This window comes from Triturus cristatus, chromosome 8, assembly GCF_964204655.1.
Source record: "Triturus cristatus chromosome 8, aTriCri1.1, whole genome shotgun sequence".
Classification (NCBI taxonomy): domain Eukaryota; kingdom Metazoa; phylum Chordata; class Amphibia; order Caudata; family Salamandridae; genus Triturus; species Triturus cristatus.
The window spans coordinates 1,425,638,042-1,425,662,836 of NC_140591.1; the positions used below are offsets into that span (position 1 = coordinate 1,425,638,042).

Genomic DNA, 24,795 nt, shown 5'->3' on the forward strand with positions numbered 1-24,795 from the left:
AGCAGCACTACGAAGGATACATGGTACAGGTGGTGAGCTTATACAATATATAGGAAGGAACGAAGATCGCATGCAAGTTTATGAAAGGCACCAACACTGGGGAACTGGGCAAATACTAACAAGGGTCATTAATGAGCAGGACTGAGTCTGAATACCACTCCTTGGCCAACTGTAGAATCTGCTGCTGTGTCCAAGTCCCATAGTGCCGGGGGGTGTGGGTCTGCGTTCCAAGCCTCTGCTCAGCATATGTCAGGAGCAGGACTCTCCACAAAATGCTTTGGTGAGTTGTGTAGTTACCCTCCCTTCTGAGCGGTAGCGTACCTCTCTTTTGACAGTAAGTTATGAAGGCTGAGAGCCAATAAGCAATACCCTGTAGACAGGAGTCAGCCTCTGCCCTGGCACTCAAACGAGATAAGGAGGTGCTCAGACAATGTTATATCCTTTGGTTATTGATGTAAAATTGAAAGCACCCACTGACATCCAGCAAGTGTAGTGCAGTCCACAATCACGTAAGAGGAATGAGAAGAAAGTAGAGCGTTCCTTCTTCCCACATTCTGAAACGAGTCTAACTGAACCAGTGAGTTCAAATGTAAATCCGAGGCTACCTTGAACATGAACCATAGCCTGCTGAGAAAGGCGACAGTGCTTAGTGAAAAGCATGAACTGTTCTTATATTGATGCAAGGATATGGGCTGTTTTGTGAAAGAGACATTTAAGATCCACCCTCATGACAGGCGTGAAGGTTGGAAGCATCAGTTAACGTCCAATGGCACTGTCAGCCATCAGCCCCGGGAACATAGCGCCAGCAGGAGGCAACACTCCCCCCCCCCCCCCCCACAGTAGCATGCATGTTCTACGCATAAATAAAACACACCACACAAATTTTGTTTGGGTAAGAAACTGCTGCAGGTTTATTACATACACCGTTATGTAATATGGTGGGTTGTCTTACCGGCTATCCAAGGGCAGGCAACCATCTGGGCCGCCTGCCTGCCTGATGAGCCAAGCAGCACTGGGGCGAACCCCATCTGTGCTGGCCCTTCGGTGATCCTCTTCCCAGATCACGGTCCCTTATTACTCACGCCCCTTTCAGGGCGGAGCGTAGCAAGGCAAGCCCCCAATTGTTCAGGTCCACAACCGCCCAAAGGACTAACCGGGCGCCGACACGGTTTTCCACGAACCTCCCATGAGGCTCCTGGGTTCTGGCTCTGGGGCCCCCTATGGTGCCGCGCAGAGGTACCCTTCGGTACCCATTTGCTTCCAGATCGCCCTGTAACTCCGCCACAGCTCTGGAGGCAGCCACCGTCGCCGACAGAGCCCCCCACCAAAACAGCTATAGTCTTGGCTGCTAACTCTCTGTCTAGAGCCTCCTGCAAATCAGATGAAAGAGAGCATCCCTACTGGTTATCGATGCCCCATCTATATACCAATAGCCCTTGACGTTAGCTTGGATCAGCTAGTGTCAGGTGAAACAAAAACGCCCTTTATGCCTATGAAGTAGTGCTAAGCACTAATCACCTCACGCCGCAAAGTTCCACTGCGTCACATGACTCAGCCCCGTACCACTCAGAGCGGGACAGTTTCAGACACCCTGGCACACGATGCCCCACCTATTTGCTGATCACACTGACAGCCGCCCCTCTAGCTCCGTGTGTGGCTGGACACATGTGTCTTCCATTCCTAGGACAGCAGCTCACATGTTAGAAGACCGTTCCAACCCCCTCTTGCCAACTAGGCTATACCGGCGAGGGGGAAAGGCTTAACCCTTGCACGGTCCCTTTACTTGCTAAATCCATGCACACAGGGATGTCCAAAACAGGTGTATGAGACAATGAGCACGGCTGCCCTCCAGCACTTGCCCTGCATCCCTTATTCCTTATGGGAATTTCGAACGCTCAGCTCCCTCTGGTGAAGCCCCCTAGGCACACCCGCTTAGAGAATCTGTCTGACTGAGGGCGCACTGTCTGTAATCTAGTGCCTAACACTTGATGTGGGAGGTGCCGCACACTGCCTAGGTCATGGGAACCTAAAGGAGCACCCCATATTCCCTCGGGCGTACCGCTAGATGGGACTGGCTCAACCCAGATGGGGCGTCAGATACACCCCTCTTTACTGGTTTATTGCCACTCGGCACCCTTGTGGTTGCAGCTCTGTGTATTTGTAAAGCGTGCATGCCCCCGGGGCACGGAGCCGCTGACTACCCAGTGTATGTCACCCACTCGCTGATAATTATCTATCGCCAACTGCCCTTACATGGATTGAATGGTTGCTGGATGTTACCCAAGGACTGCAGACTAATGCTCCAACCCAGTTTGACTCCAGAACTGGGGGGGGGGGGGGGGGAGGGGGACCCAAGTAGTGACCATGCTTTTCGTGGTACATCAACCCCAGTGCTTGACTATCCATGTGTTCGTGACCCCAGTCCCAAAAGATGCCCCTTTTATTGTCTGGTTCTAGCCCGCAGAAGGATAACCCGGTAGGGCAGACAAGTCTGTAGAACCAGGGGGAAGTTATGTGCAAATACCTGCCCTTTCCTCAATTTGGGACGCCAAAAGGTTGATAATACCCAGTCACCGTTTGGCACTAACGCAGTGTAACAAAACATAACTGTGCCGCAGCACACTGTTAGCTGACAACTACCACCACCCGCCTGCTGCCCTGGTAGAAGCACGGGTGAATATGTCTTGACAGAAGCTAACCGATACCGACCCTCGGCTGCAGGGGGACGCCCGCACAGTGTACATGGTACCTAATTCTGTATGGTGCCCGCAGGTGTTCCCCCAGAGGGCCCTCGTAGTCAATAGCACAATGCCGTTGCAGTACTTAACAGTGCCTCTTTCTGCGTTGAAGTTTCCTGAGTACGTATAACATTAGACTTTCCCACCCATGGGCTGGTAACCGGTGGGAAAGGCAGACTGGTATTTAGCGGCTTCTGACATTGCCTCCGGATATATACTACAAAACCACAGTACCTACAACACGGCTGTACCCTTGGCTTTACCAATGCTTGTTAGTTGTATAAGCTAACTGAAGCCACAACTCTGTCTTCCTTGCTTAGCATATTGGAAATGCTTCTATCCTGAACTGGTGGGACTGTCACCCTAACGTGTTGAACATTCCATAAATGTCTCCCGTCGTTGGATAGCAAGCTCTACCGCAACTGGGGCCATTGCCCTAATCAACGTCCGTGACAGCCTGACAGGTCACCTGCACGTGACCCAGGTGCCGACAGCGGAAAGCGGGGGCCCTTTGGAAACGGAATACGGCACACAATCCCCGTGTTGGAAACAAAATTGACCTTGCTGAACTGCGAACGAAGCCCAGGCGGAAACAAAGTAACTATCCTTTGCAAAACAGAGTCTGTTCGTAACTTTTGTCCTTACTGGGACACTGGATGAACTATGAGTGACATTTAAAGGACTATAACTGACACTATCTTGCGAGCAAAATCAACAATGGAGATGAGGGAGACATATTGGTATCAGTACTAAACCCTATTACACCAACGAGAAACTTTGAGACCACCAAGGTTTAAGGCACCTTAGTGTGCCTTACCGGGCTGAGGGGCGCCTTGAGCGTTCACATGTTACATAACCCTTGGTGGCACAACGACATTGTTGGCCGAGCGGTAAGTCGTCACTCAATGCAATAAAACCAAACCGATTGCTCCAGCGCACGGCCCCCACAGCGCCTCCCAGACGACACGGGACAAGCCGAAGGTTGTACCGAGCTCTGGGGGCTTAAATCTCAGCACTTAATCCACCACGCGCGTGAAAAATGACACTAGTTAGCACCGTGCAAACTTGCAATCTTGCAAAACAACTACGTAATATGTAACGGGTATTGCGCTACGTGCTCCCAACAGTGCAGTAAGATAACTTGAGTCACAATTCCGCCTTCGCTGTGTAGCATATTGAACATGCCTCCATTCAGAACTGGTGGGACTGTCACCTTGACGTCTTGAACATTGCATGGATTGTCTCCCTACGCTGAGTAGTAAGCTTAACCGCAATTGGGACCATTACACTAATCAACTCCCGCAACCCAGACAGGTCACCTGCACATAAGCCAGGTACCGAAAGCGAGAGCCCTTTTGAAACGGAATAGCGGCGCACAATCCCCGCATTGGAGACAAAATTGACCTCGTTGTACAGCAAAAGAGGCACATGCGGAGACAAACTAACTATTCAAAGCACTATTCAAAGCAAAACAGAGCCTGTCCGTAACTTTTGCCTATGTAGGGGCAAAAGATGAACCATGCTATTTTCAATGACCAAGTCTGTGATGTGAGTATTAGGTGAAAAAGATGAAACCATGCATGCCGAGCCCCGGCCAGAACCGACAACCATTTTACCCGTTGTCATCAATAGCACATTCATCAACAAGACATTACGAAGGGCCACATGCATAACTCCTGGTGGCCCAAGGACCTTGCTGGCCAAGCGTCGAAATCTTCGATCAATGCAATAATACGAAACTGACTTCTCACGGTGCACGCCACCCAGGCGCCAAGCAGGACACAGAGGTTTACACCAAACATCCCAACTCCAAAGAAAAAGGCACCACAAACCTGAATCCCCTGGGCGAGTCACTCACCGAGGCATCGCCGCACCCCCTGTAGAACAGCTAAGATGTGTGTAAAACCAGCCAAAGTCAGACAAAACCATTAGAAGCAGTACTAACCGGGAGCATTGTAGATACGTATCAGATACTAGACAACCTGTCCCTTCTGTCTGAAGCTCGATAATCATTAATAGAATGCCAAGTGACCGAAAAGAGGCATATCAACTGTAACAGCTCCAAGTAGTGCAAAGGCTCTTGCTATAAGAGGGAACCTCAAATAAGGTGCTTTCTTTACCTGCCTTCGCATAATCTGCAGTCATGTGACCTTGGCTTGGCTCGATTTTATCGACAGAATGCCAAGTGACTTGGAAAAGAGGTCTCAAGCCTTAGTGCCAATTACTTACACCGTCAGTAACCTTACTCACAGTGGGCATGTAAGACTGCATTGTCTCACTTAAAGCCGCTCCAGGCAGGTTCCCCAATAATTAGGCCCAGGGCAGCTGGTAGTACTACAGCATATGCTGTAGAATATTAGTAAATGCACTCCTGACCTCAAACCTTCAAGGTGCTGTGTTCCTAAGCGTCAGAGCCCCCCACACGTGCAGGTGAAGGCTGTGCCTTGCCCGGTATTTAGCCGCTATATCATTGCATCCCTATCTTTACTACCAAGGAGCACTGCACCTGCAGCAAGCCCCAACTGTTGTGTTAGTCAATGCTTGTTAGTCGCATACGATAAATAAGCCCCAATTATATTCAATAAATCACTGCCTGCTGCTGTGGTCGTCTCTAAATCGTCAAACAACGCTGACTGGTGGCATGCTGTCACAAGCGCTGGAGTTGACAATTAAGTGAAAGTGCCACGCACCAAGGACCACCCTGTCCAATCTAGCACAGGTGAACTGTCACTTAGTCAAGCGTGCAGGCCACAGTAAAGTGCCCCAGTCGCAAATTTCAATACGAGACAGGCAGTAAAACCGGGGGTAACGTAGGCCTACGCGAAGGGGGAAGGTAACTATATCACCTACAACCCTTCCAGGGGATACCCAATAAACAATGCGAGCATCTGCCTCAACAAAAGTAGCATATAGCATATCAAGAACCCTGAAGGCCACTGTAACTCGATGCCAGCAGTGCCCATTATCCGCTCGGATAGACGGACATACCACCAATCCGACCAGTGCCACCACCCCACGGGCACAGAGGCAGGCCCACGGCCCCTTCAGACGTTGCTGAAATGACACTAGCGCGAAAGGAGAAATAACACAAACCGCGGGACAGTGCCACCCGGTGGCGAAAACGCCTCATTGGGCACTGAAATATACATGACATGGACTAACAATAGGTGTATTCCGTACGTAAGCCTCCCGTGTTGTCGTGATCGTTCACAGGCTCCGGCACTCTGTTGGCAGATGCAGTTCCTGGTAACATCTTCCTGCCCCTCATATGCACAGCCGCCAGCCCCGCCATCCATACAAAAAACACAATGCAAAATCAACCGGGCACAATCAGGGGCAAGGAACACTGCCCCAGTGACACCCGAGCCTGAGTGCCCCCTCTCGCTCAGACCAAGCGTTGCCAACCTCGGCTGCTGTATGTATCCCGCCAGACGCGCGTGGGCTCACCAAGGGGTGCACTGGAAGAGATGTCACCACCCCGCAAGACGTGTGCGTCCTGCATGTGCGCCAAGCCCATTGTCCATGTGCTAAGTCACTGCGCTTTCCCAACCACCCGCGCAGCCACGCGCGAGGCGCAACGAGCGGACAGATTGACCCAGGCACATCCAAACTCAGGGATGCAAAACCAATCAGTATGGGCTGAAACCCACTCTGCCGCGCGACACTTCAAGATTGCCTCCCCTCCTAGAAAATACATCGTACGTTAAATCCGGTAAGTCTGCCAGTGTCAGCTACTCCGGATCCGCCAAGCTCCGACAGGTGAAACATAATCTTGTTCGGGTTCCTCTCCAACAAACGGTGAATTGCTCCGTGTCCAGGACACTGCAGCAAGGGCTTTGTGAGAAGTTGGCCTGATGTATGATGTCACTAGTTCTAGTGTACACCTTATATCAGTCCAAACAACCCTTATGGTGATTGGTTGTAAAGTCAACCTTATAGACCAGCTATCCTAGTGGTAGCATGGACAAGAGCAGTCTTAGGCTAAACTCTGAATGGCATGTGAAGCCAGCAGTGATACCATATATAATCCCTTGAATACCAAATGAAAGGACACCACAACAGATATATATATAAAATAAAGTGTATTTATTCTAGTCAAACCCTCAGCACTCTTTATGAGATTAGAGGTAAGTACAACACAGTCTTATTTATGCATACATTAAGTCACACAGGTAAGTAATACAGTTAGGCCCTAGGGGCCACGCAAACCATATACTAAGTAAGTGGTATAAGGACCACTGTCACGGAAATAGGATAGGCCTAGGCCTAGGGAATCGCTGGGGCTACACTGTACTAGCAATAGTTAGGAAGTGGGAGGCCCACGGGATTCAGGTGCAGAGTGGAAACACTCACGCGTAATGCGTAAAAGTCGATAGAAATAGTAGTTGTTAGCAATTAACAGTTTAAGGACACTTCTGAAGCAGCTAGAGAGTCGAGACTCGGAAACGAGACCCTAGGATAGTCACTACCCTTGTGAGCATTGAAGTACCCAAGTTACCTAGCCCACAGACTGCGGGTGCATAGGTGTGAACTTGCGTCGGGTTTCGTCGTGGACTTCTATGGATGCCTGAAGGAAAGTTGCTGACAGGCAGTCAGTGAAGAGTGTCCGGTGGATCCCAAGGCTGGGATCAAGAAGAGAGGAGACCTGCAAGCAGAAGGGACAGAGTCAAGGTCACTAGCCAGTGACCACGTGGAACCAGGAAGGAACCAGGCGATGTCGTGAAGATTGCAGGTGAAGGTGAAGCTTGTCGCTGCAGCCACGAGGACCAGGGAACGTCGAGGACGACCAGGCCCAGGAGGCGAGCTGTCTCACGAAGGCTCTTGCTGTCGGCGGCGTCGAAGTTGGACTAGGACTCACCAAGCCTTGGCAAGCGGAACCCACGAAGAACGGAGGACTTGCTTCTGGTGCAGACCAGGAAGGTCTGGGGTGCTTCTCTTTGGCAAGGAAGTGGGAGCCAGTCTGGAGGAGCCAAACCAGCAGTGAAGATTTCTGGATGCGTCGTCACAAAGGCCACTAGCCAACGGGCAAGCAACCGGACAGGCGCGTCAAGCAGGAAAATGCAGAAGGGCCCCACGCAGGACTCGTGGAGTGTGGGGGGCTGATCCTTGGTGCAGATGGTGCTTGGGGTTGGGGCTTCTCAATCCCCGGTGCACAACTTCGAGGGTACCTCGGAAGCTGCGCTGGAAGATACTTGCCACTTTTCCCAGGTAGCCGGTCCCACGTCTCTCGTCGCCTCCACGGATCTCAGCTCGGCTGTGGATGTGGATCAGGGTCGGAGAAGTCTGGAAGTCAAGGCTCTGGTCGGGCTCTGCAGTCGGTCCCTCGTAGAACTTCAGCAAAGCAAAGGGTAGTCTCTTGATGGTGCCTGTTTGCACAGGGTAGCCACTCCTTGGCCACAAGGGAGATTCCTCAGTCTTCTTCTTTCGTCGAATGTCGAAGGTCCAGAGTTTCTGTTCAAGTTGCAGGTTCAGGATAATCTAATCTCCTGGGGCCCAGCTACCACTCTTATCCAAATCTGGGGGGCTGAGTTACCTGCTAGGTCACGCCTTATGGGTGGGACCTGGGAGGGGGGTGGTTACACCCCCTTCCCTTTGTCCAGTTGCGCGCCAGGACTGGGGCTGGAGAGCCCCAGCACCGGTTTGAACTGGACTATGCACGGGACACCTTGTGTGCCCCAGGCATGTCTCATTCTTTTCATCCCTCCCTGCCCCAATACACTAAGGCCTGTCTGGGGTGGTGCTCGCACCTCCCAAGGCAGGAAACCTATTGTCCAAGCCTCCCTTGCCGGGATCACTCCCAGCAGCAGGAGGTCAGACTCGTGTCTGTGGCAGCAGCATCCATTTTGTGATGCTGGGGCTCTGGTTAACTTTAACCGGGTAAGTAGGTTACAACATGTCTTCTCCCTCTAGAAGGGAGGGATAATATACTCATCCCCAGAAATGGGATGGGGGTATTATTCCAAAGTGTTAGACACCTTACACGACATGTTTTGATAAAGCCAATCCATAGTTACCATAACCGTTTAAGATTATAAGGCACTTTAAGAGTATATGGTAGGCTCTATCATAGAACAGCTATAAGGACATGGTTCCGAAAGCTGCAGACAGGCTCAGCTCATGCTAGAGCACCATCTCACATGTTACCAAGCACTCTGCCTCCAGGATTGTTAAGGCCTGCCATAGGAGTGGCTGATAGGTACACATGTGTCTATATGTACGTTAGGTATAGGAATACTACACCAAAGCAAGGGGTGATTACACGACCTTGCCCCAGCTGAGTGATCAGCCAGTTGTGTCATAATGGAAGGCCAGGCCAGGGGTGGTATAATACATGCTGCAGCCCCTGGTAGGCCTAGGGTACACCTATGCCCTGGGTACCTAAGATACACTGTACAGGGGCCAATAAGGTGACCCTATCCAAATGGGTTATGCACCTAAAGTACATAGTATCAATTTAGAGAGAGAACAGCAGGGCTGTGGGTCTGATTAGCAGGCCCACAGCCACATCTAAGTCGAAAACCAGTAAAGCAAAAGCAAAAAGTGGGGGTGAACATAGAAAGCAGACCCTACTCTCCTACAGGCTTGTCCATAACCCCCCTCGCATATGGGGGCAGCCGCCTCGCCGTGCGGCTACGATACCCCCAATACTATTGCCCATCCAAGGTGGCCGGCTCAATAGTCGCCGCCCCCCACCCTAGCGAGTGCAAACCACTACTTGACCAGCATGCTCGACATCAATGTGTGCATGCTAATAAACCTATGCCACACCCATTGTGTCCATCACCCTGAACAAGAAGAATGCTATCAAATGTTGTGCCACATACAACAATGCCACCCGCTCGACCATGCATGCCTCAACGGCACTGCGGCCCCACAGCCCTAAGCGCAGCCCAAACGAGATGAGGGGAAGTCCCACAGCCAACCAGGCAGGCTGCGGTCCCAAAACCCGGACATCGCGCGTCCGCGGCACCAGTGGGGGCCCAAGACCGGGCCGACTCAGGGGGCCAAGCATGACCCGGCTGCGTATCCACAAAACACGACCCAGCCCAGCCGGGACACATCTACTGATCGGATGGCGATGCAAGGGGCGCGTCCCTTGTAATCTGGGGAAGTCCTAGTACAAACCATCACAGACTTAGGGGTGAGTGTCACTATGCGTTCCTGGCCGCATGGTACCATCCATTGTGCCCCTTTGGTACCTGGCTGCTTAACAGCTACCAAGCGGTGCCGCGGGGATAGCCAACAATGCAGACACTTCGCAGGGGGAACCGGCCTACCCACTCCGGTGCAGGCGGGCGTCTGGGCCCGTCGGGGCACAGGCACCCTCATGGACTCCTGCTGTGCTCTTATGCCCCCCACCAGCACGCGCCCGCCACATCAAGCCACCCGCTACACATGAGCCTAAAACAACAGGTGACCTTGGATGTTGAACTATACAGTAAAAACCGCGGAGGAGAAGCCTAGCGGCTTGCGTGGTGGGGCTCCCCCCCACCACGCAACTTCCAGCCTACGTGGGCCGAGGCCCCGGTCTGCCACACCGACCCGGAAAGGGAGCACCGCAAAGCTTGCTGCTCCCTTCCCCACAGCACCGCAACAAGTCCTCGAGGCCTGCCGACGGTCAGGAATGAGCTCGCCAGTAGCAGGTAGAAAATGCACTGCACTCGGTAGGAACACTCACCTCTCAACTCCTGCCCATCAAATCTGCAACCTCGGTGCATGCAACACCCAACCCCCACCGATCCAGTAACCAAGCCTGCGCTACACCGGTGACAGCATTAGGACCGAGCTGCAGCCCCCAACCTGCTGCCACCTAACGACCCGACTCGCAGATCGTGTGCGGGTCTCGACAGGGATCAGGGGCAACCGGAGGGAACTTTACTTAACAGAAGTCTGAAACTGAATGCGCCCGTATAACCCGCCCTGAGCTACCGTGCCGCTTCGTGGCGTGTCCCAACAGCTGGACATCTTGCTTGTTTAAAATGGCACTCTGTATGTATGTATTCTAAGTGCATTGTTAAAGAAGAAATGATTGTAAAATAAACACATTTGCCGGAATCAATAAAAATTTGCTTTTAAGTATGCCACATTTATATTTACATTTCTTTTTAAAGCAACAGTGCCGGCCAGTACATTGTGGGAAGCGTTATGCCAAATAATCCATCCAGCGCATTGATAGAGAAATCAACTTGTTCGAGAGTGCGTGTGCGGAAATTAGGGCTTGGATTAGCTGAGGGTGGTAATGGGAAATCTGTCAGAAAGCGTCCCAACAGCCGGACATCAATGGCAGGGGACAATCAACTGCCCCACATGGGCACAAAGCGGAGGAAGGAGTGGATAGGGCGACTCACGCTCCCAGATTCTCCTGCCGCGACTCCCACGAGGGTCGGAGGAAGGCTGCGACCAAAACAGACACCAAAGCAGGGACCGCAGGACACGAGCTCTCGGGCCCAAAACGGCGTTGCCTCCCTGACAACAAAGGCCAAAGTTCTTCCCTGCCCCCAAACTCACCACGCACAACGACAACGATGACCCCCTGCTCCTGGGTACATGAAGGCCCAGGCGTGCTGCAGACGCAGCGTGTCCAGCGGGGAGGGAAGAAGCCACCACAACGCCGACCTACGCGAGACAACCGCGAGTCCAGCAGAGGACAAAATGGCAGCAACTCGGTGCGACCAGACGACGGCGTGTCAAGGGCGCAAAAGAGGAAGGACAGAGGGTGGGGGAGGCCTATATACCCCCCCATTCCTCACGCCCCGGAAATGACGCGCCCTGCACGCCACAGCACCTGGCTGCCAGAGTAGGGGGACTCCGCCTTGAGGGGTCCCCATAATCAGAGGAAGGAGGGTGGGCTGGTGCCTTGCTGGCACTAGAGGCCCACCCTTCTAGGGCACCCTGCGGGCGCCAGGGCGGCTGCAGGTCCTGAAGAATCATTTCATGAACTGTTTAATGATCCTTTAAGAAAAGGATGAGGGGCATTGCTCGACCTTCGAAACTTTGACAGTTGCTGCGAATCGCTCTGCCACTGGTGCATGCTTCAGACCATTCATGGTAAGGCGGGACAGCCAGAGTGGGATCCGGTGAGCCGGCATGGAGAATGGATTTAGACCCTAAGACTTGCACCACACACTATAATGCTTTCACTTTGTCTAGGTTTATGTCTTGGCCAGGGCTCAAGCTTGCACCACTAGTCACCTTCAATCTGTGGAGATATCCATATTTTAGTTGTGCCGGTACCAAGCTGCCGCGCTGAGTGACTTCATTTCATGGTGGAGAACTCCACCGGTGTGTCTGGAAAGAAACTTTGGGTGGATTTTCAGCGGACTTTTGGGATTTCGGAGAGCCCAGCAGGTCAGCGTAACAGAATTAGCACGGCCAACAGGTTCTTTTCCATCTTGTTCCCCAACTATGGTCTAGGAAAGGCCGTTCGAGAGACTAGACGCAATGCTGGGAGACTGGAGGAAGCAACCAATGCCGCAGCCTTGGGTTTGATATCCGATCAGTAAGGAGCCCAGAAGACTATGATCCTAGAGCTTAGAATGACTTTAGATTAAGGGCGCACTTCCAAAGGGGGGTGGGGGTTGTACTGTAGTAGGGTCAGAATGTTGCACTCACTTCTAACTCCTCACTAGGCATCCACAAACAGAGAGAACACATTAGATATAGCATGCAGACAGTACATGAGGTTCAGACTACATCTGGTCTTGGCTGTTACAGATGTTTGGAATTGGGGAATGAACAGGTCGATTTACAGTTATATACATATTCCAGCTCCTGATGCGCTCACTTCCCTGCCTCTTGTGACGGCGAGTCCGCAGGGGGGCGGGGGGTATCGAACCCCTAACTCAACACCACTACAATCCACTGTTCCGATATCCTCGGCTTAATACTCGCAGCGTGTGTTTATTTCATTAAAGGCAGCACGTGACACGTTTCAGAGCTTCTAGCTCCTTGGCCAATGATCACATTACCTTTGCTCCCCTGTGCTTACATCAACAATAGAAGTAGGACTTTCAATATGCTTTGAGTCACCTCTATATTAAATATGGGTTTAAAATGATTTTCACAATATGAGGTTTAACGCAAATGTACCGCAGGTTAATTATGCATGATTAATGTTATAAGATGGACGCCGTGATATCACGCATTAGGTGTGAGCCCCACGCCTTGGTTCACGTCTCACTCTTGTCTTGGCCCTTGGTAGTCGTTTTTCATTTGAAACATTAACTTTTGGTACAATATTCGAACAAGTGACCACGTTGGACTCCTGGTCTTGAGCTTTTTGTAGATTTTCTGTTTGATGCATGCCTCTTATGGCTACATTCAAATGAAATAGGCTTGTCGATTAATCACCCTCAAAAGAAATCAACTGCTGAACACCTTTGAAGTCTACTCAAAGTCACAGCTGTATGAGGGTAGGAAAGGGAATACCTGGTGGGTTGGATAACCAGGTCCTTTTGCATGCGTTCTTTCCTGCTCTTTTTGCCCTTAATTTGTCAAAAAATGAATATTCATGATCTATACAATACTTATATTTTGGGACGTGATTCCACGTCTCCTGGCAAACCTCGTTTCCAGGCCTGAGCTTTGAAAAACTCAGTGCAACCTAGTGCACAAGGCCAATGGATATGACAAGACTACAACTCCCAGCATGCATTCTTCTGAGACTAGAGCCGGTCGTTTCCATCCCTTACAACTTCGAAGAACTAGCCAAAACTGTACAAACAAATATCATTACAATACCGACCTCAGGACAATGAATGAAATGAAATAAAGATTTCTAAAGCGCACTACCCACCCGTAGGTGTCTAGGCACTGACTTCCAGGGGGGTAGTCCAATGTACGGAGAGCACCAGACAACGGAATGTATGGCACAGGAAGCGATAGTAGCTAGTTGTTAAACAGCCAGGTCTTATGGGCCTTGCGAAAGGTCAGCACATTTTTAGGTCTCGCCTGACCCAGCGCATGCGCTGGTCTGGCGAGACTTTTTGAGAGGGCTCCAAAAAGTGCTACCAGGCCAGCCTAGAGCTACAGTTCATGTGCGTGGGTGCGTGTGCCGTGCTTTTCCGCGATTACTTTCACTTTCGCAGCCGCACGGCCGCTTTGATGTTTGATCACGATCGCGATCACTTTGGCGGCCGCACGGCCGCTTGGCATAGCCAATAGGTCTCGCTTTTGGGACCTTATAAGTATTTAGCTATGCAACTGTTGCATGGCTAAACACTAATAAGGTCCCAAAGGCGAGACCTATTGGCTATGCCAATGCTTGTCAGAGGCGCAACTAGAGCCAAATTTCGGGGGGGGCTGAGCAAAAATTTCGGGGGGGGCTGAACTTTAAGCAATTGGCAGAGTGGAGCTGCAGGGGCTCTTAGAAGGGGTGAAACAACAGCCAGGCCTCATTAACATGCAAATGGTCGTTTAAAGACCTGTGAAGTGCTCGGGTGCGGCTGCTTTTTTGCCCGGGAAGGTGTCTCATCCCGGGCTGCAGCACACGACGGGGGGGGGCTGAAGCCCTTTGAGTCCAATGGGTGTTGCGCGCCTGATGCTTGTGTATTATACGTCAAACTTTACCTCACGGAAATTGGTAACATGAAAACAAGTGACATTATATCTGTGCTGGTTTACTTAATTGGTCACATGTAACCTGCATTTTAAGAAATATTATCGAAATATGGCTCCTGTAGTGGAGATTTATGTTTCAAGGCGTACTACTGATAATATGACACGAGTGGCTAAAGCACGTGCTGCTGAGATGTGAGTGTGGCCTCAGTCATCTGTCTGAATCACTAAATTGCTCAGATGGTGACTGATTCTGCAGCATCGAAATCAATGTAAGGTGTGCAATACAGGTGTCTACTTAATGTATGGAACCCAGTCCTGCAAATGCATTGTAGCACATACCCTTGTTCGAACTGAAGGTCACAAGTTACAAACAAGTACAGTGGTTCCGTGAGTTACGCAAACACCCGAACAACTGAATGTAAAATGTAAGGAAGCAGTTTGAATCCTTGTAGATTTCAAATTAATTCTTCTTTATGGCAAGGTTGACAAATCGGTTTAGTTGGGTAGTAACACGCATTAATTTAATGCTAAAAGATGTGTTGTGTGCGTCACAGATCGCTATTGTTAGAGCAGTTACACACAGAGACAATCCTGACCTTCTTAAAGACACACAAAGACCTATTAGACACACATGCAATCTGAGTGGGGGAAATGGGGGGGCGGTAACAGAAGTTATATTTGAAAAGGATAAAACACAGCGGGAACATCATTTTATAAAATTACACGTGCGCGTTAATAATACTCTGTTTCCTGCTCATAAAAATATCCCGATTTATGAAACGGAGCACAATGCTGAGCTGGCAGGGCGGGAGCTGCAAGGCCTGGATATCACTCACTGATACTAGGAGTGCCATCCTTCAAGTCGGTGTACTAGTGGTTAGTGCAGCAGCATACAGACCTATCCAAAACTGGTAGGCTGTAGTAGCAACATGCACAACTGCATCTTTCCTCCTACACCGATTCGTAGCAGCAGCAATACAAAAGGATGTGGCCTAGCAGCTAGAGCGTCGACTTCTAAGTTGGGGAACCGGGTTCGAGTCTCGGCAGGGATGCTCAACAACCTGTGATTCTGGGCAAATGACTTAATCTCACCATGCCTAAAAATGAATGTGTCCGTCTGTAACGTAACTGGTGCTCATGTAAAGTGCACTGATACCTTCAGGTTGAGTTCGCGCTATATAAAGCTCCCGATCCCCCCCCCCCCCCCCCCCACACACACACCCAAAAAATTAAGCAACTAAGAGCGGCTTTTGCAAATTTTGTCACACCAGCTCACTTGTGGTGCACAGTTTGCGAGCCTGGCCACTACAAGACCAGTTTGAGTGTGTACACCCACCTCCCAAACAGAATTTGAAAAAACGTGGCAAAAATAGTGCATTCTATAACACTTTTTTTTAAAACTATATATATTCAAATGTATTAGTTTTTAAAGCATAGCAAAGATGACCTTATGGTGCACCAGGATACCCAGGGAGAACACAAAAATAAGATGTCAAGCATTAAATATGAATTTTAATAGAACATAAGTGTACACGTTCACTGTTAAGCACTGCTAAGAAGCTCAAAGAACAATGAAAGAACATTTCGAGCGATGTTAGCATCCTCCACACCAATAAGCGGCAAGGCAGGTGGAGCCGGTGCAACATTTTTGGACACTTCCCCACAAACTCCTCCTCCACAGATTCCATTGTCCCTCTCTCACATGTATTTCATTTGTTTTCTAGTACCTCATATCAGTATAGGGTGTTGGAAAACTTTACATCACACACACACATACAGAAAATGAATCATACATGTGTAATAAGTGTGTAGAAAATGTTACTTAAGCCAAAGGTGACTACAAGCTGTAGAATTCAAATGACATACATACATACTGGTAAACATTATTATTAATTACATTTTTTTTTAAAGAGTTCATGGTCTGGGGAAGCACACGCTCAGTATTCAAAACGTAACTCAGTTGGCAGGGTTGGCTTAATACTAATAATTTATTTCTACCCAAACTTTTTTGCAACATTAGGATAATGACAGACTAGGGTAAAAACATAACTTTCTAACCAGTAGCATGCCGTTTGCTTGTGGCTCTTTGATGGCAGTTCATAGCTCACAGTACCACATTACGATTTTAACTTATGAACAACAAGTAACAAGAGGATATCTATGACAGAAGTAGTAGCCCACTGAGCTATCCACATAAAATACAGTTCTGCGATCTGCATGGTACACGTTCTTTGTAGCAGGCATGTTAACACTCTGTGCTACTTTAGTTGAGTCAAAACTACCACTAGACAAAACTCTGATACTGCTCCAGTAAGAACATTAATAACCAGAGTTATCTTGACATTTATATGGTTGCCTGAAATCTGCTTAATATAAAAGGTACTGTGCAGTGGGTGCATTTAAACTGATAACAATTAGCAAAAACACCGTGCCCTCCCAGCTCAGGGATAAAATGGCCCCTAGGAACAAAACTGTCCCCTGAGGAGCGAAGCCCGCTCTCACCCTTCCAGCGTCCCAGGGAAATGCCGATGCCTGCAAGGGCAAAACCGGTCCTGGGTTGCTTGTGTTCCGGTTCAGGGAGGAACTGGCTTGGCAGTTCGGGCTGGACTGTACCCACGAGGAGCATGGCCAATACTGATTGGGATATGGCTGGGTCCAAACTGAGGTGGCTTGGTGAGCAAAGGAACAATGGGTTGGAGTGCAACCCTGAGCGATTGCCAGTGGCTCTATTTATTGCTAGCAGCCTCCCATCACCTTTTGAGTGTTTCATGTACCTCCCTAAATGGCATGGGTATGCCCAGAAGTAGGTCCTATCCTTCTTGTTACTGGAACCAATCTATACCCGGCTGATGAGCCCGCAACTAAGGCAAACCCAGTAATGGATTGCTTGGGTTCCGGTTCAGGAAGGAGCTGGCTTGGAAGTTCAGGCTAGACTGCTCCCATAAGGTGCAGGGTCAATGCTGATTTGCATATTATGACTGGGTCCAAACTGAGGTAGCATGGTGAGCAAAGAAACAATGAGTTGGAGTGCTACTCTGAGCGGTTGCCAATGGCTAGACTTATTGCAAGCAGCCTCCCATCACCTTTTGAGTGTTTCCTTTTTAGGTCGAGTCTGGGCAGCACATGTGCTGCTCTCCGAGGCATGCTGTATTCAGGTATGGAATACAAGCTCAGCTCATTTCCCACTCATCTTTTCAATTGGCTCCTGTTACTGTCCTTTTGAAATCGTTGCTTTTGATCGATAAATAGGCTTAGTAGTCTCTCCTTGGTATCGCCTTGTCTGCATTTGTAACCTCCCATGAGAACTGAACTTTTTACTTGTGTTGTCTGCTTTACAGAAGCTGTGAGCACTATTTTCATTAATGATCTAACATTATTCCACTAATAACGTGATTTTCTACAAGGCAGCACGCCGCCCACTTTTATATTTTTAATAGTAATGAATGTGTTTAATTTACAGCCCAGTCCGCTTTAACTATAGCGGTGGTGTTTATTTATTTAATTTACAGCGTGGTCTGCTTTCACTATAGCGGCCACACTTATTTATTTAATTTGCAGCGCGGTCCGCTTTCAGTTTAGCGGCAGCGCTACAGAACCTTTATTTATTTATTTTTTCTTTTTGGGTGAAAGCACCCCGTAACGCAATTTCAGTTTAATGTTGGCCACGTCCTTTTCTTTAGACGCTGCTCACTGTAACCTGAATAGGGGCGAGCAGCGTCTAAAGAAAGGGGCGCAGCCACCATTAAAGTGGTCTCGCATTTGCGAGAGTTTGAGCTATTAGCATTATAAATAACAATGCCTTTTATATGTGTGTTCCTTTTAAAAACACATAAATAAAAGGCATTGTTATTTACAATGCCAACAGCTAACACTCTCGCAAATGCGAGACCTATTGCATTGAAAATGCTTGTTTGTGGTCTGTAGCGTGAGGGGCGTTGAATTCTAGAGCTTGGCAGTGGCTACTGCAAAGCTCTTGCCTCCGCAGGTGGCTCTGGTGAATGTAGGTACAGGAGCGTAACACAGGCCCCCGCATCCCCTGTAGTGCGGGGGGCCCCCAAGCTCCAGGGGGCCCCCTCAGCACTGCACTTCGGCCAGGGGGCTTGTGATAGAGTCCAGAGGGGGCCCCTCCACGTACCTTGCGGGGGGGGGCCTCAATTATCATTACGCCACTGTATAGGTACAACCAGATTGGCCTGGGAGGAGGATCTTAAAGTCCTGGAGGGGATGTAGTGTTGAAAGAGTTGTTTGATAGATTCAGGACCCATAAGATGAAGGGCCTTGAAGGCTATGCAGAGGGATTTGAATATCACCCGCTTTCCGACCGGGAGCCAGATGGCAGCCTCTATACAATTACAAGCCTGAAACACATTTTTCAGGTGTATTGCAAAACACAGTGAATTAAGATATGCCGCAGAACTATCCAGGCTGTTGTTAAACATATTCGTTTTTTTGTTTGTTTTTAATCAAACAGGTAAGCATATTTCTATTTTTACAAGCATGTAAGTGAAATGCTTGTTGCACCTCATGTTGAGTGACAGGACATTTCATCACTGCGGCTCCATTCCCGGGAGTAAGCAGGGTGAAGTGCCACCACGAGGGGGCGCCTCATAGCTGATAGGAGTGATCCGTCCAGCTCACGAGGAATGAAGCAGAGCGCGTGCCCCTCGATTTTCATTCAATCCAAGTCACCCATAGGCCTGAGGGCAGAGGCTGGCTTGCACGCTGCTGCCTGCTGAAAAGAGGCAGAGTGGAGGGCACGCACTTAAACGGATTCGTGCTTATGATGGAAATTGTGTATTTTAGTGTCATTGAATAGTGTTTCTATTTTTACTGGTTTTCCAAGAACGTCTGCGTGGGAACGCTTTGTACCAGAGGCTGCTCGGAAGGCTCGCATTCCTGAGGTGTAACGATAATTGAGGGGGCCCCCCTGCAAGGTACGTGGAGAGGCCTCCTCTGGACTCTATCACAAGCCCCCTGGCCGAAGTGCAGTGCTGAGGGGACCCCCTGGAGTTTGCCCCCCCCCGCACTGCGGGGGGATGGGGGGGCCTGTGTTAAACCCCTGCTCGCATTCCTGAGGTGTAACGATAATTGAGGGGGCCCCCCTGCAAGGTATGTGGAGGGCCCCCCTCTGGACTCAAGGCGCTCCCCGGCCTTAGTGCAGTGCTCAGGGGGCCCTGGAACTTAGGGCCCCCCCGCACTGCGGGGGATGCGGGGGCCTGTGTTACGCCCCTGCTCGCATTGCTGAGGTGTATGTAGCATCAGACACAGGAGGTTTGCAGGATTGTAAAAACAATGCTGTGCACTGTGCCCCCTTTCCACCGGAGGGCACTCCACGCCTGTGCTTTCAAGATGTACAGTGATGCGCCATGACACTGGTCTACGCCATGCTGTCAGCAAGGCACTTGAAACAAGTTTACCTCTTTTTCAAAAAATTATCTTCCCACTGTCACAAAACTGTTAAACTATGCTGCTTGAAGCAGTTCAGTTCCACATGCGGCCTGTATGTAAGCTTCCAAAAGTGAAAGAAAAGCAAATCAAAACGATTTACACGTTTGATGAAAATACGACAAGAAGCAGTACCGCAAAAAACAAAGAAGACGCTGAGATCTAGGGTCTTTACATGAGCCAATCAAAAGTAAGATTCAGGTTTCAGCAAGCACAACATCCACCTACAGGCTTCAGAGTGGAAACAAGTAATAAAAGGGAGCGGAGGAGGAAGTGATAGCAGCAGGGGAGGGGTTTAACCTCTTTTCAACGGAGAGTAGGAGGTATGGTGCTGATATCCAGAGGCAGTGGATTACAGATTTAGGGGCATATCAGCAACAACCGGCGATAATTATCGCTAAGCACACTAAGCGCTAGGATAATTATCGCCGGCTAACGTGGATTTTTATCGCTGAGATAGCGTGCTATTAGCAACGCTTATCTCATTAGCGATAAAAATCCTAGCGCTAACTGCCTAACGTGAGATTATCGCTGGAAACCCAGCGATAATCTCACCAAATGTGGCGTTAGCTTGTTGATAGGGCCCCACAAACTTAGCCATGATATCCACCTTCCACAGGATATCATGGCTAAGTCAGTCCTGAAGAAGGCGTAAGGAAAGTAGCGATAACAGGGGTTATCGCTACCTTTCTTGCCGCTATGCTTCATAGCGTGGGGCTTGATGATAGGAGAAATGTCGCTTAGCGACATTTCTCCTGTCATGTCAGGTCAGGAATGCCCACTTTGCATCTCATTAGAGATGCAAAGCTGGGCGTTAAGAATTCGTGCGCTAATGCAAGGTTTCACGTGTTAGCGTGACCTTGCTAATTAGGCGATAAAATTATCGCCGTTTTTCAGCCAAAAACAGCTGCAAAAGCGGCGATAATTTTCCATCGCCACCTTGTAGATATGCCCCTTGGTTGGAAAGGCCAGAAAATGACTAGTACAGGTATGTATTGTTGGAAAAAGAGATTTCCAGTATGAGAATGTTGGAGCCATCCATTTAGCGAGACCCCCTGAGATCATCAGCTTCCTGGCTCGGAGACTGATCAGACTAAGCATGCATGTGTGTGTGCACATCTGGCCTGAGGAGGCAATCGCAACTCAAGGATTGCAGTGATGTACTTGAAGCGTATGATCCCTGTCATAAGACACATAGCTGTGTGCAAAGTAGCTTTAGTGGGGGCCTGGTGAATTTTTGGAATGTATTAGAGGGTTTTGTTCCCATAGTTTAATCCGAAAAGTACTAGCGCTTGGACAACTTTTGTAAGGTCTTGGTGAAGCAGGAAACGTTTGATGTTCCACTGATAAACCGAGATTCATGCTTGACATTTCTGCCTAAGTTATTCATATGTTTTTGAAGATTAGCCGGTTGACACGCATAAAGCACATTGATTTAGAGCTTTTGATGATGTTGGGACAAAATTCTAAGTTATTTCAAGATTTTATTGCAGTACATTGCAAATTGGTTTATGGTTTAAGTTATATGACCACCAAAGACCTTGATTTAAAATTAAAAACAGAGCTTTGGACTATACCATTTCCAGCTGAAAGGCAATATTTCTCTCCATGTGTTGCCACACCTGGTGTGTCATGCGGTTTCGTGCCTACTTTCCCTCCATGTTAAAGAACAGTAGATGTTTCGGCACCCAGGCCAATGTGCTGCATAGAAGGTACCAAAGACGAGACCGAATGCATTGCAAATGCTTGTTTGTATTTGCCAGGCATCAGACTGGATCCGTAAACTTTTCAGCAGTACCTCTTTGCACCGCTAGGTGGCATGGTTCCGGCCTGGAAATGATGTACAGAGCCTATAAATGTGCCACACCCGCATGCTGACACCAGTTGCTTTGAAGACAGCCTGCGCTGTCAGACACAGAGCCCCAAAAGCACACTGGCGTGACCAGTGAGCGAAGTCCTAGACTTGTGATCTTATTAATGGGTAGAGTCCAACTATTGAACCTGAAGGATGGCAGGGTCAGTGAAAATCTGCGGCTACAGTCTATACCAGAAACAGTGTTACCAGAGGTAAGTGACTTGTTCTTTTGAACCAAAACGTTTTGCAGAACCAAGTGAGCAAAATATCCCACCTGGCAAACCAGACTATTCAGACAATAGTGCTTCATGAAAGTAGGGACAGATGCCCATGTAACCATCTGGCAGATGTCTAGGACAGGGGCTCAACGTTTCAACACAGTGGTAGTGGTCCCCGGTAGAATGAGCGTGCCATCCTTCTGGGGGCTGCCTTTCAGCCAATTCTAGCAGATCTTAATGCAGAGCGCGATCCAGTGCGAGAGGCTTCTCTTCTGCACAGCCTTGTACTTCTCCGCTCCAGCGAACCCCTCAATGAGTTGATCATCCATACCTTGTAAGATCTACGTAGAAGCTAAGTGCTCTCTTAGAGTTCAAGCAGTGAAGTCTATCCTCCTCCTTAGAGGAGTGAGGCAGAGCAGAGAATGCCAGCAGGCTGATGCTTTGACCAACTCGGCACGGCGTGACAACTCTTGGTAGAAAGGATGCCCAACTCTGCAGACCAGTTAGACTGGGAAGAAGGTGGTTTATGGTGGAATGATAGACAGCTTGAAGCACACTTGCATGCCACGCCGATGTTATGACACTGAGGAACACCATCTTGAGGGTGAGGAGCCGCAAGAACAGCTGTGAAGCGGGTCAAATGGAGTGTGCATTAGAAAAGTGAGGGCCAAGTTAAGGTCTAACTGTGGCACGTCAATAGGAGATCGAGGGAAGAAATGCAGCAACCCTTTCAAAAATCTCATAACAACTGGAGACTTTAAGAGGCTTGATCAGACTGAGGCAAAATGCCAAAAGGCACCATTGAACTGTGCCAAGTGAAAGGCCTTGCCCTGCTAGGGACAAAAAAAAACACCAAACATCTGATAACCTGGCGTGAAGCGAGTCTATCTGCTGAGTACTGCACCAAGTCACAAATTTGTCCCAACAACAGGTTTATACAGTTTGTGTTGAGAGCCGCCTGGCTGAAATATGAGATCAAACACCTCTGGAGGAAGGTCAGCCTGATAGGAGGACAGATGGAGTTCTGGATAACATACTCTCCGTACCCAATCTGGGGCCGCAAGGTCGGCTTGGGCCTAATCGGTTCTGATCTTTTTGAGAACTCTGGGCAGGCATGGTATCGGCGGAAAGGAATACAAGAGTCCTGAGTTCCACTTGAGACAAAACGAATCTCAGAGCGAGAGGCACTTTGAAAACTCCAATGCGCAGAAATGCTAACATTGCGCATTCTCTGTGGTGATGAACAGATCGAACCAAGGTTCCCTCCATTCGTGGAAGAGGCCTCACTGCCATTGTGATCCACTGGACACCGACGGCTGCACTTGACTGCCATGACATCTAATGAGCCTGCCAGATGGTTCACCACCAGGAATATCCCTTGGTGGTCCAGCCATTCCCAGAGGAGCAAGGCCCCCTGGTAGAGGATCCTTGACCCCACCCAACCATGTTTGTGCAGAACGGTGCAGTGGTGTTGTCTGTGAGAACATGTACCAGCTTCCCCTTGATGGACGGATTGATGGATAGAACCATAATGGCTTTCAATGCCAAGTGGATGGCCCTCGGCTCTAAAATGAAGATAGTACTGGGCCTTCCCCGGACACCAGACCTTTGCCTCCCCCTGATGGCCATCCCAACCCAGAAGCAATTCATTGGTCACCACCTTCAGTTCTGAGAGGGGTCAGACAATAAAACAATCGCAGTCCTGCAACCACCACTCCAGATCTTTTGCAGTTTCCTCTGAAATATGAACGTGGTCGGAGAAGTCCCCTCCGATTTTAGGCTCACTGAGAGTTTAGATCCCACTGCCGAGCCAGTATATGCCACCTGGCATGCTCAACCAGAAGGATGGCTTTCTGCTGGCCTTGTCCGCTGGGTACCACAGTTGCAAAAGTTTAAGGCGTCACGCTGGAGTTGGATTGGCTGGCACTATGGGGCACATCTACTGAAATCATAAAAGGAGTGGTAGGTCCAATGTGGTTAGTGGGGTGCAGCAGGTGAGCCCAAGAAGCAAGCTGTGGCCCTGCTTATCTTTAACTGCTCTAGAGCGTAGTCTGCCTTGTTCCTAACAGACGAGTGCCATCGAACGGCATGTCCATGAGACAACTGAACATTGGTTGAGACACCGGTGGAACGCAGCCTAGCATGGCAGCACATGGGAACACAGGTGCCAATGGACTGCAGAATGGTGTCCAAGACACAACGAATTGTGAACTTGTCAGCGTCCTGCCCGACCTGAATGGAGTTGGCAAAGACAGGTGTGAGAGCCTCAAGGACACCTGGGAGGACTTGAGCCACAGAATCCCAAAGAGCATGTGAACAGCACCCCAACAGACAGCTAGCATTCACGGACTTGAGTGCCAAAACGGGTGGATGAAAATACTCATTTGCCTAAGGGTTTAACACGTTTTGACACTATCGGGGAGAATAGTTGGGAAGTTGGTCGGGTTAGCTTTTCTTGTGGATATCTGCACCACCAAGCATTTTGGAAGGGGTGCAGGGATAAAAATGCAGGGCCACGCAGGGCAGGGCAGGGCAATGGTATTGGTCAATTTGGCGATGACATGTGGGTGACCGCAAAGTTTGGCCCATGCCCCCAATCAGGTGCTCGATAGGGCCTCAATAAACGGCAGAAGGGGCTAAGAAGAAGTCTGCCCCGACTGGAACACGTCCATCAACACGTTTTCCTCTCCAAGGACTCAGTAGCCCTGTGCATTACCTGGATGCAGGATTCTTCTGCTCACTAGTGTCATTGTCAGAGTCTGTGCCAGAAAGGGAGTTTAAGGTTGTGTTCTCCCTCAAGGAGATGGCAAATCTAAAGGGCAAGCAGCGTCTCAACAGCAGGCAGGCACAACTTCGGCAGAGATTGGACTGGTGCCGACTTGGGAGTCCAAGAGTACAATAGATATCCTCTTGTCTGGCGTTGATTGATTCAGCACCAGTGTCAAAGTCCCTTGAACCAGGCGGACCACAGCACTGGAGC

General features: G+C 49.6%; 1 protein-coding gene across 10 annotated transcripts in view; it reads left to right on the top strand.

The window, feature by feature from the left end:
- The window catches only part of LOC146805867 (decapping and exoribonuclease protein-like), a 142,175-nt gene that overhangs the window by 113,186 nt on the left and 4,194 nt on the right, over positions 1 to 24,795 (top strand). The window lies entirely within an intron of this gene.